Below are 10252 nucleotides of genomic sequence, written 5' to 3' on the forward strand. Positions count from 1 at the left end.
AGCGCTGTCCACTTGTCCAATCTGTAAGGTTGACCTCAACATTGGCTCCACAGATCTTCCCAATTACAAAGCATGCACTGAATGCAAAAACACTGTCTGCAACCTTTGTGGATTTAACCCCATGCCCCCTACTGGAGCGGTAAGTGCAATATATTTCATTTCACATGTTTTTTTCATGTACACTTCTTTTAGGTTTGATCATTTCTCCTTGCTGTTTACCGTTCATTCTTGCGTAGTCAAGGACACATTATTTTGGTTTGAGTATGCAAGCAATACCATTGATTTTTATAACTTTTCTTCTTTTTATTCTGTGGATATAGAGTGTAAAGAGTGGATAGTTGGGAGATTGTCTGTCATACAGCCTTGTTTCTATTGAAAGTGTCGGACACAATAGACCAAATTGAGAGATGAAGATGCCACAGCAGAGCTTGCTTGAATTGTTTTTTAGTCTACGACTGAAGAAGTTTGTGTGCAGTTATTTCATGTAATCTATTTTAAGTATTGACCAAAGTTCTCAGACTAAATTAAAAACATACCAAAATGCAGGCTATTGGGTGGCTACTAACAGTCCACGAGAATGGCCTGAGTTATTACATAACAGCTCATGAGAAGGAAGCTTCAGCAGACCGGCAGCACTGAAAATATATAAAAGTGATTGAGGGTTGTGCAACAGCATTAGTGAGATGGGATCTGCTGCCACAGCTGCCAGGGAATCTCCAGTCTCTGGGAGAGATCTGAGATGGCAAAGCCCTGTGATATGCCAATAAGCAGAGGTGAAACAGATTAAGTCCAACACAACACTGTGCACTACATTAAAGCAGCATCTTTACGCCATCTCCTCATTCACAGATCTGTGGCGCCATATAATTCAACAGCTCCCCCTTTGTGTTATGTAGGTGGCAATAGCACAAGCGTGTACGTGCTTTGGGACGTACCAACTCATAGATGTAATTGTTGAATGCAGGGTTGTGCACAATGTGAAGCTTTTTCATATTGTGTATGTTGTTTTAATGCAGTACTATTTTCCTCTCTGAACAGTTCACATTCCCCTGTGGGGTTGGTCTGTTTTCCTTACAAACAGTATTAGCAGTCAATGTCTTGAATGATTAGTTTGATGGGCTTTGTCAGACCCAGTGTTTTGGTGAACACATTAAAGTTATAGCAATGGTCAGTTTAAAGTCACTCAAATAATATAACACAATTAAGTACAATTAAGGTTAACTTTGATGTTAATACTTCCATAATGTAAGATCTATTAAACAAGTGACAAAGTTGGTTACATTAAATTAGAAAATACATATATTTATGAAAAAAAGGTTATTTTAAATTTCTATGAAAGTATTTCTGTCTGACAGTTAAGAGTTGACAGTTGAGAATGGGTATTATGTTTTTGAATTATTTCCTCTATTAGTTGGGTTTCCAGGGAACAGATTACCACACGCCAGCTCAAATGACACATTACTGTGAATAAATAGAAAAGATGTGGTTCTCACGAAATCTTGACACTCGTCATGTTTTTCATTGCGGGGAAGAGCCTGAGGGAAGATGGTGTAAGGAGGAATGAACAAGCCTGGATGATTGCTGCTGTGTGTACAACATTGATTCCTTCCTCTTACTATAATAGCCATGGAAAACAGAAATAGCTTGGCATTAACACCACTGGACAGGATGAGCCATCATACTTATTGCTGTTCTATAATCTGCATTATCCAAAGGGACTGTGTCTACCTACTACTATGAATGTGTGTGGCTTTTTGGTTGGAGGGCAACCATGTCTTCTTTTAAAATATAAAAAGGTATTGTAAGGTTTGAAAGATGAGAAGGCCACTTTTGGCAAAGTGAGTGCTGGCAGCAAGTCTATCCATTTTTCCTTTTTCCTTTTCTGCTTCAGCTGATGTCATCAAAAGCCTGGGAGTGACTGTTAGCTGATAAGTAGGACACACGTGTGTTGTGCTTTGCCAGCTAAAGCTTTGTGTGTGACAGTTGAGGCAACATGAATGATATTTGCTCAGTCCTTTTCTAAAATGTTACCATGTGCCTATATCTTTCGATTTTGATTTTCCAGTACAAGTGTCCCTATACAGTATGATGTTCTAATGTAATGGGCTATTATAAGATCCATTTAAGGAATCAAATGACAAATGTTCTGCACAGCTTTCATGAGAGACTGACCACAGACTGTTGGCCCCATGATAAGGTGGAGAAACCCCCTGGTGCACCCAGTTACTGTGTTAAAAATATCCACTCTGTGGAGAGGCCAAACACTGCCTACCTGCTGCTTTCCTTCTCTTTTTTCACAGCCTCTTTTGGAAAGTGCAATAAGGCTAGCAGTGCTAAAATTGAGTCGACTCATGCCTTGACCATGATGCTGCATTAGTACATTTTTGAAATAGGGTTTCATCAGTGTGAACACATAGTACCACTGCTCTGTTGTTTTCCAGTACAGACTATTGTATTACTCTATTTGCTTTTGAAACGACAGAGTATGTTTGTTGTTTCATGACATTATGATGTGAGACTTAGCCCTCAGGCTGCAATGATTTCCCTGAATATGAGAAAAGGACGTTGCTTTTTTAAATTGCTGTCAGAGAGAAGGAATAGGACCTTACCTAAGAGGTTCAACTTTGTTATTGTACCTCCTAGTGTCTTTGCTTTCTATCTATGCCACCCCCTCTTATTCCCTCTCCGACCTTAATCTTTACCCATTGCATCCTGCCATGAAAAGGAAGGTTGCTGGAGCATCATTTGTCAGTATGGAAAAAGCAAGGGGTGTATTTCCTTGTCTTTAGAATGAAGCACTCTGCTTATTACAGATTAGTAGGTCAATGTTCTCTATTATCAGAGGGCTTGATTTATGAGGAGTTCTGCTCTGTAGGGGCAACTGAAAGCCAAGTATATTAGCCAGCTACAGCTTTTGCCAAAGGCATCTGTCAGAAAATCAATAAGAAACTTACCAGGTCCAGAATCAACATCAGAAAAGCACTGACTGAGAACTCGTTCAAAGACCACCCCTTCTGTCTAGCTATTATAAAATGTAAATGTCAGCGCCAGTTACTGGTTTATCTTAAGAAGGGGTGGATTTGCACAAATAATAATAACTCACATTATTTTGATGTATTAATTAGTGGGGAAAAGAGTGACAGGTTTTCTTGTTAAGAGACGTTTGATAGATGTCCGAAGAATTTGATTTTCAATGTCTTTGTTGAAGCTCGCACAATATCATAGCCAATGCTGATAATGAACCAGATGTATTCCCCTTGTCAGATAGCCATATTGTATAGTGGAATGTCTCAAATGTGTATGTAGGATTGGACATTTGTGTAATTTAAAAGTACAACATATTAAACTATCTTAAAAAGTCAAACTTTGAAGGTAATCTGTGCCCAGAGTTAATGGGTTCTTTCCCCAAGGTATTGCATTATTGCAAAATGTCTTGCTGTAAATAAAGTGGGCATTTCTTTATAAAACTCAGCAGATCCAGCCTAATGCAGCACGCCTGTGTGTCAAGAGCATCATTTCCTGACTGCTGTCATTGTGAAGGTTTGATAATCCAGCTCAGGCTAATCGTAGGGAGCAGCCTCTCCCACAGCTCTCTGCTTGAGGCTGCTGCTCATTACTCATAAAACAGATTTAATTAGACAAAAGGACAATGGCAACTTTCCAAACCCTGTGGCTCTGATGCATGGCTCTGAGACTGTGTGGCTGTGAGGCCATGGCTGGCACTGGAGGGGAATGTGATGGGATTAGATATTTTTGTTGACTGACATGTTTTTAAAAAAAATGTTGTTGCAGTCTTTTATAATTAGGTTAAAGTTAAATAACTTATCAGATACAAGGTTGGTGCAGTGGTGGTGTATATGTTTATCTTTGGTGACTTGTTTTGGCATTAATTTGGGCGATAATATTGCATTCTTCTGTGATTGCTCTGTCCATCTGTGTATCTGTTCTGTTCGTTATCATGCTGAGATTTAGGCCTGTTCAATACCAGTACCTGGAGAAGTGGACACATTTAGATTGCATGAGAGAGAGAATACAGTAGACCAGCAGAAAGGCTCAGGAATGCACGGCCATGGCCATCTGCGAACACTTCTGTTTTATTCTTCTCTATCAGTCTCTCTTGATAGTTCTTTCAAGTTATTACTGTTACAGGGAAGTAGAAGTAGAAGGGGGAATAGGCCAAATGTTGGATTTTAACATGATTTAGCTGTGTGTAACATGAGTACATTCCTTGTTAGCTGTGCTTACATCCTGCAAACGGGATAGAGGAGAGGGATGCATGAGAATTATCTCTGTTTTATCAACTATGTTTACTCAGTAGGATTTAGCTGTTGATTAGGGTCAAATGTCAGTGAGCCTGAGTTTGCATCAGATCACGTGAAATTTAGGTTTTATTGATGTATTTGGTTGACACGATTATGGGCATCATGCACTATGCTGGTGAGCCTTTGTTTGTTATGATTGGGCGCCAATAGGATTATCATATTCCTGACTGAATCACAACAGATTGAACAAAATAATCTCAGTATCAATCAAAGCGGATTCATAAGTATCAGGTTTCTCGTAAGACAAGCCATGACTTTATGTATCAGCTGTAATCATGTTCACCATGAATATTTCTTAGTGAGTGAAAGTATTGTATAGCAATTGAGCTTATCATACTTTTGCTTATATTATATTACTTTGAGTGCTGTTGTATTACCCAGCATAATCAACATACTGTGTTGTATTATATCGTGTCCATGTTAATTAAAGGAAAAGAGTTCCAAAAGCCACGACTTTGCTGTTCATCTGTAAGTTAGTTTCATTCAAGACAGACATTCCACAATAAGACCTGCTTTTATCATTTTCCTTTATGAATTAACCCTCTAGACCCATTTGAATGGTGATCTAATGAGAAATCTTCAAAATGCTTTTATTTAAATATTGTTGTAGCGTGTTTCCTGATCACATGTTGTGTTTGTTTGTTTGATCACAGCAGGAATGGCTGTGCCTGAACTGCCAGACTCAGAGGGCTTTGTCTGGACAGCTGGGAGACTCAGAAAAAATGCCCCAGCTTTCCCCTGTATCTGCCAAGCCAGGGACCCTGGCCACCAAAAAGGCAGTAACAACAGTCCCAACCCCAAAACCAAAGATGGACACTACATCTAACAAAATGGAAATCATGGCTACAGCAGCTTCCGCACAAATCAAGATCGAGTCTACACGCATTCCCACAACAGCAAAGATTTCACCTGTTATAGCAGAAAAACAGCCATTGGCAGCATCCACAGCAGAACTCATGACACCCACTATGGCCACTGTCCAACAGACATCAGGAACACCAAAGGTTGAGGTGCCAAACACAGATGTTCCCAAGACTGACACAGTGCAAATTAGAGAAGAGTCATTCAAAGTAGAGCTCAGTGAACCAGAATATCCCAAAGTTGAAGAGTCTCAACCTGACCTTCCAAAAGTCAAAGTTGAAGCAGGTGTTGCTTCAGCTTCCTCTTTCCCTGGGACTGAAGCTACAGTTGTACCTACTCACTCTATTGTGGCAGAGGTTGTGCCAGGGAATGAAACCAAGTCGAAAGTGTCTGCTCCAGAGAAGATTATTAAGGAGGTACTGTCTGATGATCATATTGAACTGACCGAGTCAACAAAATCTTTACTACAAGCTGAGGTGCAACCAAAGTCACAAGAACCACAGTTAGTATTGGAAGTAGAACCACTCATAGGAGCAGACAGCAAGAAAATGGCTGATAAGTTGGTTGAAAAGATTATTGACATCACCTTAACTCCAGAGAGACAAGTATCTACAAAGAACATCATTGTAAAAGTAAGTGTGGGTCCTCTTTGTTAAAACTATATTTTCTTGTATCGACAAATTAATATTGTAGAAAAGAAAATAATTTGATATGATGGGGAAGTACTGCCATTATGGCTATACGTTCCCTTTATTAGTTAAAATGTTCTTGAAGATTAAATACCAATGTTGTCTTTAAAATTCCCAATGTTTGGCGACAAAACAGCCTCAAGCAATGATTGGGTCCGAAGATCAGGCCTGACCCTACATAAACCTGCATAGTTTCTGTCGAAGCGTAATGAATGAAGCTTCAACCTTTTTGGTACAACCCTAAAATAAAGATGGTATGACATTCCTGAAAGTTAGCATGAACCTGATTCAATTCGAGCCAGGGGAAATTTGTAAAAATGGACAGGGCCCAATCATGTTCAGGCTCAATTTCAAGTAAAAACAAGGTGAAATCGCAAAAGGTTCTTTCAAAGACGGAATTTATTTACTGTTGTTTTGTTTTGTTTTTTCACATTTATAGGAGCAAGATGAAAGAAATACAGAACCAGCTAAAGAAATAAAAGTCACCCTACCTACTTGGCAGATTACATTTGAAAACAAAGGTGTACCTGCAACAGCTACAAAGCCTGAATCTAAAGCAGAAGAGCATGATGAAGATCAACCTCAGATTTTACCCATATCACCAGAATTTAAAGATTGGCAGGTGGTTAGTGATGCAAGTAAACACGATATACCAGTAAATACAGATCCATCCACTCTAGTAAAGGAGGAAGTTAGAGCTGAGAGAAGGCGTCTAAGTTTCCAAGCAATGGTTGAGAGCAGTGAAGGTGAGCTCACACTTTCACCTAAAGTCCAGAGGAGAAGACTGGAGGTCAGCAATGTTTCATCCAGCAGTGAGGACATTAAAACTGAAAGTGCTGACTCCTCTATGGAAGATGAAGAATTCATCCGCAAGCAGATAATGGGTATGGGAGATGAAGAAGAAATTAATCTTTCAGACGATGAAAGACAAAAGTATTTAGTAGATGAGGAAGCTATCAAAAAGGTTGAGCTTGATAATGCTTCAGTGACAGCCAAATCAGTGTGTAGAAAAAGTAGTAGAGAGAATGAAGAAAGCCCAGCCGTGAACAAAGCCCTCCCAAAAACTGATGCTGAAACTACTCTAGATGTTCCTGAAACAATGCCCTGCACTACAATCAAGAAAGCTATTCCAGTCATGAGACACAGACAAAGCACTGATGAAGAAGTAGAGAGCATCACAGAATCCCTGTCAAAGGGATCGTCCAGTGTTCAGGTATCTAGTTTCACCCCAGGATCTTCACCCACATCAGCCTCATCTCTGGAGGAGGACAGTGACAGCAGCCCCAGAAAGAAGAAAGTCAGTGGGGACAAGCAGCATCGCAAAGGAAGACACAGGCAGACAACCCAGCCTCTCCCAACCATTGAAGACTCCTCTGAAGAAGAGAACATGAGGGGGGGAGAGAAGTCTAGAAAAGACAAAGAGGAACTTAGAACCCAAAGTGCATCACTGTCTCCAACTGAAGACGCTTCCTCTACAGAGATTCTGAAGCAGATCACTGCAATAGATGAAACCAGTAGAACATCTGGCTCTGAGTACTCTGCCAGTATAGAGTCAGAACCAGAGGCTTGGCGAGCTTTACAGAGAGGGCATAAGCCTTCACCAACAGTGATACCATACAACCCTTCTGATCCGTTTGACGAGAAAGATACTGTGACAATATCATTGAAGAGTGCTGAAGAAGCATATGAGGAAATTATTCAGAAGACAAAAGCTATTCCTGGGGAGAGTCCTCCTGATATTGAACCACTCTATGGAGGAATGGCAATAGAGGACTATCTTTATGAAACCTTAGTTGAGGAGCCTCAACTAAAGATTAGTGAATCTCAAGAGGAGGAAGTACAACAGGATACAAGCTTTGAGTTTCTCAAAAAACTTAGGTCTCCAGAGGAGGTTTATGAAGAGATGATGCAGAAAAAGAGAGAACTGATGATGATAGAGCAAGAGTTTCAACAAGCCCAGACTGCCATGGAATCTTCCTCACCAGGGACCTCTGTCACTGGGCCTCTTTCGATTGCTGAGACTTGTGTGGTGACCATACTCACAGAAGAGACATCCCTCACTGAACAAATTGACACTGAAACTTCTAGTGAAGTGCTAGTGAAGAAAAAGAAAAGGCCAGCTCCACCACGCCCCACTGAACCCCCTAAGCGTTCTGAGGCAAATGTTGTTCCAGGTACTCCTGGATATGGAAGTGGATCTATTGGTTTTGTTAGGCCTATGGTTCCTCAAGATCCTGCACTGAGAAAGGCTTTGTTCCCCATACCAGACCTCAAAATTACACGGTGTTCATCTGGGGAGGAAGAAGATGACAGTCTTGCAGATGAGTATGGTGTTGGTATTTCCTCTGATATTACACCTAGTGATGACTCTGAGACGAAAGAGGATCCATCCATAAGCCCACCTTTGTCTGAAACCACTGAGATGGAACTTTTCTGCGTGGTCTGTGAAATTCCAGAGCCAAAACCTATTCCAACTCCAATTTCAGCACCAGAACTAAGCTCTACACCCTCCCCTGTATCACCAATGTCACCACCAACTTCACCAGCCACTCCGGATTCCAGTTTGGCTTCTAATGCTACATCTTCCTCCTCATTCCAGGCTCAAACACCTCTTTCATCAGATTCAACTCCACTGTCTACACCAACACCTCCAACTTTATTTGCAAGCCAATCACCTCCAGAGATCTCACCACCATATTCTGCCACAATTGAAGAAGTGCCATCTAGTGGGGGAGCAGTTGATCATCCCACTCTTACCACAGTTATAGTTACAATACCAGTTGTGGCGTCTGATCCATCCAAAGCTCAAACAACAGCAGTAGTTCAAGATGAGACTTCTACAGCTGAAGCTCCAACTCCAACCCTAGGAAGGATGTCTACGCCTGTACCTCTTGTGGTTCAGATGCCAGACCTGGTTTCATCTCCATCTCAGGTGCCTATCATGACTCCAGCCGTTGTACAGGTCTCAGCACAAAGTCCAGCACCTGCTGTTGTCTCAGCTCAACCCACAATCTCATTTACAGCTGTACCTGTTACAGTCTCCACTCGAACTTCAGCCCATGTTGTTTTTGATTCTGTCACTCTGGCCTCATATCCTTGGCCAGTCATAGACCAGAAGATGCCTGACCTAGTTTCAACTACATCTCCAATCTCTTCACAAACTCCACTACCGGCCTCATCACTTGTATTTACACCAGCTCAAACCAAAGCCAAAGTGGCAGGTGTCCCATCAATGAGCCCTGTCATAATCCCAGCTTCAGTTCAAACAGCCGTGGTGCCTGCACCAGCTCCAACATCAACTATTATAACCAAAAAGAAGGTCCCACCCCCTCCTCCTCCTCGATCTACATCAGTGTCATTACCTGAGACTAGCGCAGAGCTTCCACTTGTAAGGACTGTTCAGCATGTCTCCCGACTTTGACCACCACCATAGCTAGGGGAACCACAGTAGTTGGCCCGCCAATGCAGTCTGTATTTGTGGATATACAGCCAAGAATGGAAGACATTCCACCAGATAGTGTTGGCGTACCTCAGGTAGTGACCCCAACGAGACAAGGGCATGTAGTCATTATAGTGCCAAGTGTGGACATATCTCTGCTTGGACAAACCCCACAAGATATAGCTAACACCGGGTCAGTAACTGCCACTATTTCTCTGCCACAAAGAAGTCAAACAGCTTCATATTTACCCAGCACAGATACAGATTCCCTATCCACTAAGGTGTCAGCAGTACCAGAAGCTTCAGCTCCACCCCTTCCGCCGAAACCTATGGCAGGTACAAACGTTGTAGACACAGTCAAAATACCTGCAGATACATCTCAACCACTTCCTAACACGTTACCCAAGCCAACTGTGTATCCAAAGCCGCTGGTTCACACTGCAGTGATGATTACCACAGCAACAGTAGGACAAGCGTCTTATACATCAGCTGGCCCTATTCAATCCGCAAAGCCTCCTCCACCCATACCTCCTAAGCCTATATCAATTCCAGCTGGACTAGTTTTCAGCCATAGGCCAGGCGAGAGTGTCAAGCCCCCTCCCCCTCCTGTGGCCCCCAAAGCTGCAACACTACCAAGGATCAAAGAACCTCCAAATGCTCTGTCACTTAGTCTGACACGGCCAGTGGAATCGAAGTTGAGTGCAACATCTCCTAAGTCACCTTTGTCTCCGAGACACTCCAAATGTCTGCAAACGTATGTGGTGATAACCCTTCCTTCTGAGCCTGGCTCACCAACAGAGGTTATAACAGTTCAGGCACCTGTACAAATGTCTGCAACGTATGTGGTGATAACCTTCCTTCTGAGCCTGGCTCACCAACAGAGGTTATAACAGTTCAGGCACCTGTAAGACAAGGCTCCATCCCATCTACAAAAGTGGCAG

The sequence above is a fragment of the Cyclopterus lumpus genome, chromosome 6 (assembly GCF_009769545.1).
Source record: "Cyclopterus lumpus isolate fCycLum1 chromosome 6, fCycLum1.pri, whole genome shotgun sequence".
Taxonomy (NCBI): Eukaryota; Metazoa; Chordata; class Actinopteri; order Perciformes; family Cyclopteridae; genus Cyclopterus; species Cyclopterus lumpus.